This window comes from Anser brachyrhynchus (genome assembly GCF_964034855.1).
Source record: "Anser brachyrhynchus genome assembly, chromosome: Z".
Lineage (NCBI taxonomy): Eukaryota > Metazoa > Chordata > Aves > Anseriformes > Anatidae > Anser > Anser brachyrhynchus.
Window position 1 is genome coordinate 62,416,713 of NC_137697.1, and position 8,473 is coordinate 62,425,185.

Below are 8,473 nucleotides of genomic sequence, written 5' to 3' on the forward strand. Positions count from 1 at the left end.
AATGGTTCTAGCTCCTTGTCTTCTTTTTGCCGTACGTTTGCATTAAAATTTGAAAACATAGAATATGGTTAGATGAAAGTAATGGTAATTTTTTTTCCTAATACATATATATTTTACATGTATTTATAGTGAAATGGGTTATATACTGGATATGATTCAGCATTTGCAGAATTGAGGTCTGTGTTTGAACCTTTTCTGTAAGTATTAACAATAGGCAATGAGAAAAAGTGATATTGTATTATATTAATTTATCAGTTAAGGTACTTCATTATACTGCAAATAAACCTCTAAGGGAATTTAATTTTACACAAAGTCAAATTCCTTATTTTCACAGTTATGGAATTATGTAGGATGTTTAAAGTCAGTGCTAGATGTGCTAGTGTATTCTAAAAATGGAATAAGTGTTGGGAGGAGTAGTGACTTTAGATGAAAAGATCACTGATACAATTTTTCTTTGAAAGGTTGTGAGGATTTATTTCCTTTTTCAGTAGGCATGTCTATGGTATACACTTTTTTTTTCAATTTAAGTGTAATAAAATTGTACAGAACTTATTGTTCGTTCTGTTTCATTCTGGATTATATTAATAATGGATTTGTTAATGAAAGGTGATGGTAGTCAGGTATTAGCCAAAAGGTCAAACACTGACCCTTTGTTACCCTTTCTTTATCCAAAGCAATTTTCTGTCTGAGTTTTTAAGCATATTTTTTTTTTTTTTTTGTAGACGATATGTGCGTTGCAGTTGACTTTGAAACAGTTGTTAGCTTCTTGTACTGTTTTGCTTTATTCACCTGCCTCCCCCCACAACAGACAGCAGTTCTTTCCTCTGGGGTTCATACTGCTGGTCTGCCTGTGATCAGCAAGTGTTTCACATTCTTTTGCAGGGCATGCTGAACGTACACCTCTTCCTGCAAAACTAAATCATCCTGGCCTCTCTTCAGACAGCAGTCATGTTTCCATTTTGACCCCATCATCACTTTGGAGTCACAGATGATATTATGCAAGGCTGTTCCATTTTTTGGGGGGCATTACATGTTTTTAATAGGAGTAAAGAGAACACAGTATGAATGTGAATATCCATTGCAGTTATTGTTTATCAGAGGTTTATTTGAAATGGGGAAAATAAAAAGTAAGTAAAATAAAAATTTGTCAAATGATAAAGGACAAAATACGGAAGTGAGCTTTTAAGGACCTAAAGGACCAGATTTTATACCTTGTCTAGGAAGGAGCAAATAATGGGAGAACCTTCTTTATGTGCCCTTCAGAAGGAAAGTCACTGCCCTTCTATTCAAGGCAATTGAAGAGCAATTCCTTCTCTGTGTCTCTATAGGCATGCATCGTTTCTAAGAGGGAGACAAAATGGCATGACTGTTGCTTACCTTAAAATGGTTGTAACCCTCTGTGTTATTTCTGAAAGAGCAAAACTCTAGATAGAATGCAGCCTCTTCTTTGGGATGTTCTGTATTAAGTTTCTAAGGGCTTTGAAGCAGGAGGAAGTTAAGTGTATTTAAAAATTAATCAAGAGAAGCATTCTTTTACCTGACAGCATTGTGTACCCCAGACATAAACTGGTCTGAATTACTGTTGCTATTTTCAGTGTGTATACGAGAAAGTGATACCTAATTCAAAGTGTTGCTAAAGTTTGAGAAGAGGGAATTGAGTGTTTCTGCTTTTGTTTGTTTGATTTTTTTTTTTATGTAGCTATAAACAAATTTAGGAACAGGGGAGTAGTTTTTGAAGGAATTGGTTGGATGTGGAGAGAGGTATGAATGACAGAAACAGAGAATTTAGACCCTGTGATTTACATCTGCTCTGACTCCCCATCACTTTCAAGTCAGAAAAACTGTAATGTGAATGCTATAACCTTTCAGAGAGCTAGGTCAGTCTTCATCTTCATATTCCACTGAAATTCTCAAACAAGATCCTGTGCTGCCCTTTGCAGAGATATGAACTTAACCTTTGTAAAGCTTTCAGTGAAATTCTGGTGATTTGGATTGAGTTAACTCTAAGTTTTAAATCTGACATCTGACTTTGATTTTTTTTTTCCTTGTAAAACACTGAGTACATTCTTCTGCCTCAAAATCACTGAAGATGGAAACCTATTTGTATTATTATAGTCTTTGTACACGTCTCAAACTTCTGAAATGAAATGTCAGCTTCCTGAAATAATTGTATGAATTGTGTCCATTTCATGGCAACGGCTGAGTTTCTTCCCATTTATGCATTCATCTAAAGTTACTGTCATACTAATTCATTTATTTTGAGAAAGTTACTAGTTCCTAGAAGTAGGTGTTTGTCAGGTAGTTATTTATCTACTTATATCAAAATGCTGTTCATATCAACCTATTTGTATTTACTCACAAATTTTTAGGAACTTTGTCTAGTGCACAACAGATGTACCACCTTTTAATCCAAGATGCTGTTTCTGATGTGTGGCGGGTAATAGGCATCCATAAATAAATGCTTCATACAATCTTTCTTTTTTTTAGAGAAAAAAAAAAAAAGCAGCACTTTTGCTTTACATTGGAACCTAATGAAGAGGAAAAAATAAAATATGACAAGAGTGTTCTGCTGAGTGATTCTTCCAGTTAAGTTGATGAATTCTACAGGGGAATGCCTCATGAATAATTCAGATGAGACAGAAGCAAGTGCCTCACTGGCCTATGACTCAATGAAGAAATCATGTTGGAACCAAAGAATCCTATGTAAAATGTATGATAGTGTTAATGCTGATGTTTAAGTATTAATAAGTTTTGTCCTGTAGGGCAGCCAGGGGTGCAGTAGGATTGAATCCAAGACAGCATTTGTGTATATCTCTTCTGAAGCTGTCACAAGTGCTTTGTTTTAAGATAGAGCTAAGTGGATGGTCACTGTTGCCTGAAGTAGCACCAGGCACCAGTTCTCAGTCAAGTTGAATTGGCTTTCAAAAGAGCATATGCTGTCAAAATTATACACACAGGTGTGTAGGAGTGGAGCAGATACCCCATTTCATATTGCTCAGCTTCCTGAAGAATTAAACTTTTTTTTTTTTTAAAGTTAAATACTGTAAGCAGGAACAGAAGAAAACTTTCATAGAAATCCAATGTCTTTTAAATATGAACTGTGGTAGCTCATGCAGGAAATGCATAGCAAATATGAAATGCTGAGGTTTAATTTCATATTTATTAATCAAATATATATTTGTTGTGCAAATATGCCACAGTTTTGAATGCAGCCCATAGTTAAGTTTTACAGAAGATAATGAGTGTTATCTGAGGATCTTTGAGGAGTTTACAAAGGCCGCATAATTTAGTCATTTTTATTTCAGTGCCAAGAACTGATAACATACTTCCTCTCTGCTTGAAAGGAGTTTTAGGAAAGTAATTGGGTCAATTTTGCCTTTGTTATTTGTCTGTTTCATTAGTGCTGGCTAGTAAGGCTAGAATTCTTCCTCTGCAGTGATTGTGTCTGACTACTCCTTTAGCATTTGCCTTCACTCTCCTCGTGAATTTTTACACTGAAATAAGGACTTCACCGCACCGTGTAAAATTTGTTTCAACATCTCAGAGCTGAAAACATGTTCTAGTGTGCAATGGCATTCAAAAGCTCAATATAATACCTGGATAGCTTATGCAGAGACAAGACTTTGAATCTTTTATGTAGCTGCAAAGAGAAATGGAAAGTGGCTACATCTCCCTTATAGAGTGGCTCTGACATAGCTTTCTGCCAACTACACTACAGTGCAAAAGAAATGTGACACAAATCTAGAATATAACTATAATCCAACAGAGAGAACACACTCCACAAGTATCAAATATCTAATTAGTAAGGTTGAGAAGATTATATGCTTAGGGACATATATATATATACACATATTTTTAATCTTAAAGGTTTTAAAATATATTCTACTACAATCTAAGGTAACTGGTTGAAATAGTACTGTACACTATTTTGCCATTACTTTGAATCTTAACAGCTTGCTGTTTTTGAACAAGCAGAAAATTTCTGCTTGGCAAATTTTTAATTTTGTTAACAGTAGCAATATTTTCTATAGCTCTTGCATACTATCCTTATCTTTAGCAGTGTGCCTTACTGCTGCATAATAGGATGTAAAAGATCTTAATTAAACCAAATCAGTTTGACAAAAAATATTTTAATGATGCTCCATAATGCCAGAGGTTTTATATTTAATGTCACTTAGAGAGCATTGACACAGGGAACTGTTATGACATGTTTATATTTCAGAGGTCCTTGGATCAAAAGTCTGTTGTAATAAAAAATGACACAGTACTTGTGATGTGATGCATAGGTCATCAGTTCTTAAGGCTTCATGGAACAGTATGGCTTGATTTCAGGAAAGTAGATGTCTTGGTGTAGAAAGTAGATGAACCCACTGAAATTTAAGGTACGTTTTATCAGGAGTATCAGGAATTTGGATTCACAGTACCTTTTAATTCTTTTAAAGAAATTAAATCTCAAACTGTATATTGTTGAGCATGACTTTTGGTTAATGGCACAAACAAAAAGATTTCAAATAATGTTGCAGAGTAATACTATTTCTTAGTGGGTGAGGTGTGGTAACTGGCCACGTTTGTCTTTCATATAAGCTGCAATGTAAAGTGGTTAACTTTAAACATCGTTATGAGGGTAGCATCTTTTCATGTTTTGCAAGTCCATGAGCCGTCCAGTTAGCTGAAAATATTCAGTGGAGTGATGTAGGTCATATTAGTCTTTAAGCTTGTCCCTGCCAAAGTACTTGAGGAAGAAAAAACAAAACAAAACATCAAAGCTAATTTCAGCGTAGATAATGCAAACTTCACCTATGCGTTATTCTGTTCTCTTAAGAGACTTTTGTGTGTCTGTGAAACAGAGAAATCAGGTTTGCTCTCTTGCTAGGGGTTTCTCAATCAGGCTGCATAGCAAAATCGTAATTCTCATAAATTGCAAACATAGTTTACTTTTTACAAAAGCATGAGATACTGCAGATACCTCTTCAAGAATGCTTGTGTTTCCTGAGCCTTTCAAATTCCTCTGTTGTCTTTTCCTTGATTTTCAACACCTCCTTTATGCTAGGAATTATATCCCAGCCTCCTTGGTTTCTCTCTTGACATGCCCTCTTCCCAAATTAGGGCATAAGCTGACCTACCTCTTACAAAAGCTGCATTTAAATATCAGTGCCTTGGCTTTTGCCTGACAAGTTGCTAAAAACCAGATTACCCAGTTTTCCCAACTAATAAATTATCAGATCCTTTCTCTTACATGTCTAGTTTTTGATTGGATAGAGTTGAGAATATTTCTCAGAGTCTCTGGAGTTTAACAGCATATAAATTAGTTCTTTCTTTTGCCCTACTGTGCTAACCACTTTCTATTAACATTGCTTTCAAAGATCACTAGCAACATTTTCCATTTTCTTTGCTCCAGAGGCTTCGTATGTCCATGTGAGATTACAACACTTTATGGTTCATACGGCTGGATCTTATACTAAAACAGCAACATACAATTTTCTGCTGCCATGGCATCTGTTTTCTATAAGTTGTTGTGTTTTAAATTTGCTCCTCAGGAAGATCTCTCTAATTTTCCCATTTGGGACCTCTTTGGCCTTCATGTGTGAGCTGACATTTTATCAGATCGTAACTTTCTATAGAGCACTTATTGTGTAATAAATTATGAGAGCCAGCTCAAGATTTGTTAATTAAATTATAAGAGATGTGCATAGATGACCTTTTAAGGTCACGTTGGTGCTCTTCCGTCTTCTCACTTGAACCCTGTCCTTCAGTCATCCATATGCATGTGGCTACTTCTCCCCTGTGTGAGGAAGGTCTACAGAAGAACAGTCCTTCCATTTTCCCATGCAGACACAACTGGTGCGTTCCAAAGGGGCCCAAGTGCACTCTGGTGGAGACGCAACTGGTATGCACAGTGCCCAGTGAATTTAGATGTAGAGGTGTTTGCCAGAGTACCTGAGAGGTAGTTCTTGTGTCTGTTCCTTGAGGTAACCGAGAGCCTCAGTCCTTCACAGGTCCTCTCTGGACTCTGCTTGCTCCACAAGCAGCACATGTCCAGTGCAGCACAAAATGTCCGATCCTGCAAATGTTCACAACAGCACCCAGTTACATCAAGGCACAGGTCTGCAAAAACAATTGGTCCTCCTCCTCTGCTTACTTTCCCTCTGTATCTTGCTCATGCTTCTTTGGACAATGAAACAGACTTCGATGGCCAAAGGAAAGATATGTTCAGACACTCTCTTGAAAGTAATTTTATCTGACAAAACTTTATTACATTGCAAGTGACTATCATATCACAAAACCAATATTATTTCTCCCTTGGGAAAGAGATTAAGCACAGTTAATGTTTAGTAATGAACAGAGCTGCAGCTTTTTTTAACCTTCTCAAATTTTGCCTTAGTGTTTGTTAACATTTCTGTCTAGTGACAAAATACAATCTTCCATTAAAAAGAAATTTGTGGCTCTCATTTCTCAGAAATCCCCAGGGAATCCCATAGTTTTGAGCGCTGGTCCTGCTAAAAGTCATTTATACCAGTCATTTATTTTAATTAGTGGCTGTGGGTAATGGAGACATAGGCTTTTGATGTTTACACAGTTTTTGCTGATGTTATTGTGTAAGCAACTTTTCCATGAAATGGAAATGTTTATGTAAAATTTGACTATACAAGGCAGTGGTAGTATAGCGTTGTCAGACCAGTGCCTGTTGTGAACTCCCTTTAACCAATATGAGGGTTCAAGAGAAGCTGTAAAGATTTTTAAGATATGTCTGTGTTAAACTGGAACTGAATGGGCATATAAAATGTAGTAGATATGGCCAATGGGAGACTCAAAGTCCACTTACTTTCCTTTGTTTTGTATCTACTATGAAAACGTTTATGTATGTGACAGTTCATGGCTGTAACAGAGTCATGTCAGTGACTGAAATGATTCCATTTTGGCTAGATAGCCTTATGTGAACATGAAGTATTGTTTTAATACTTTTTGGAAACATTGGATGCTCACTTCTAAACATATGTGAGCACTGGAGCTGTTGTTAAACTTGAGTTCCACGGTGTGCATTTGAAGTGTTCTGTTTTTAAGAATGTTGAAAACGAATTTTGATTTTCAACTAAGTATCCCCTCGGTGAAAGAAGTGAGTAATAGCAAATAAATTGATTTGCCTGTTAGGGAATGAATCTTGTGTAGTGATAGAATGCATAGTTTAGTGCAGAAATAGCAGTATGACACTGGGGAACAGAGATGGTTGATAAGCAGTATCAGTTCAAGGGAAACACGTTAGTGAGGCATTCTTAACTGTGCAGCTGGGAGAGAAGGAAAATAGCTAGGAAATTTCCCAGCCTAAAGAGAGAGACTGTTGAAAAATGTGGCTAGAGATTTAGTGGAGCAGAGAAAGTACTAATATAACAATGGGAAATTCAATAGATTTGGTAGGTGCTTTTTCAAATTGTATGTTTTATTTGTATATATACAAATGTATAAATAGACATGCAAAATATTGTGTGATTAGAGAGAGAAGAGAGAGAGTATGTATACTTTGTCACCAAATAGTGCATAAATGAAAGCTATTTTGTTTTGCATTTCCAAGAATGTGCTTTTCAAGCTGTTTTTCTGTAGTTTCTGATTTCAGAAGAATCCCTTTGCTGGGGTTGTGCTGTGTGGTGCATTGTTAGAGGAACTTTACTTATAATTTATTTTCAAGCAAAATTAATTAATGGTAACCCTAGACAATTTGTTTCTCCAAAGGAGAAATTATATAGTATTATTCTGAATATATTGTGCATAGAAAGTAGTTTTTGGAATTTGTCTTAATTTTTATTCTCTCACACGCACTGTCTTTTCATGCTGCAGATCATATGTAGTGGAGTCTTACAGCTACTTTCCAATTTCTAATATCAATGAGTATAGTATGAGGGGAAGACTGGCATAAATCCTTAAGTAGGTAAACTTTGTGGGCCTTCCATATCCAAGTACTTTTTTAGTCAGATACGTGGTCATAAAATAATAATATGTCTCCTGGTTTGGGCTGAGATTTTGTTAGGTACCAAGTCTTCCAATGAGATTTGGGCATCCTTGTATTTCTTTGAAAATTCAGGTGCCAAATAGTAGTTGAAGCTGTTTTCCAATACTTTATTACAGTTAAAGCTCAGCAATAGCATCTAAGCTCAAGTATACAGACAAATACTTTGGCTAAAGGAAGTGTTGTAAAGTAGCAGCTCCCTTAAGCTACGACAGCAGTTGTGGCTGCTGATCACTAGGTGTCAAGCTGGAGGCATTTCCTTTGTGGGCCATTTTAAGTTCAGCTCAAATATGTGGGGAATGTAGGACAAACAATGAATCTGAAAATCTTGAAGTTGTATGTAGCTTAGAAAGAGTTTGAATATTTACCCAGGTGACCCATAGAGGTAAGGAGAAAAAGACAGATCTGAAGGGTATTTGAGTTTTTATTTTAATTTTATTTTATTTTATTTTATTTTATTTTATTTTATTTTAT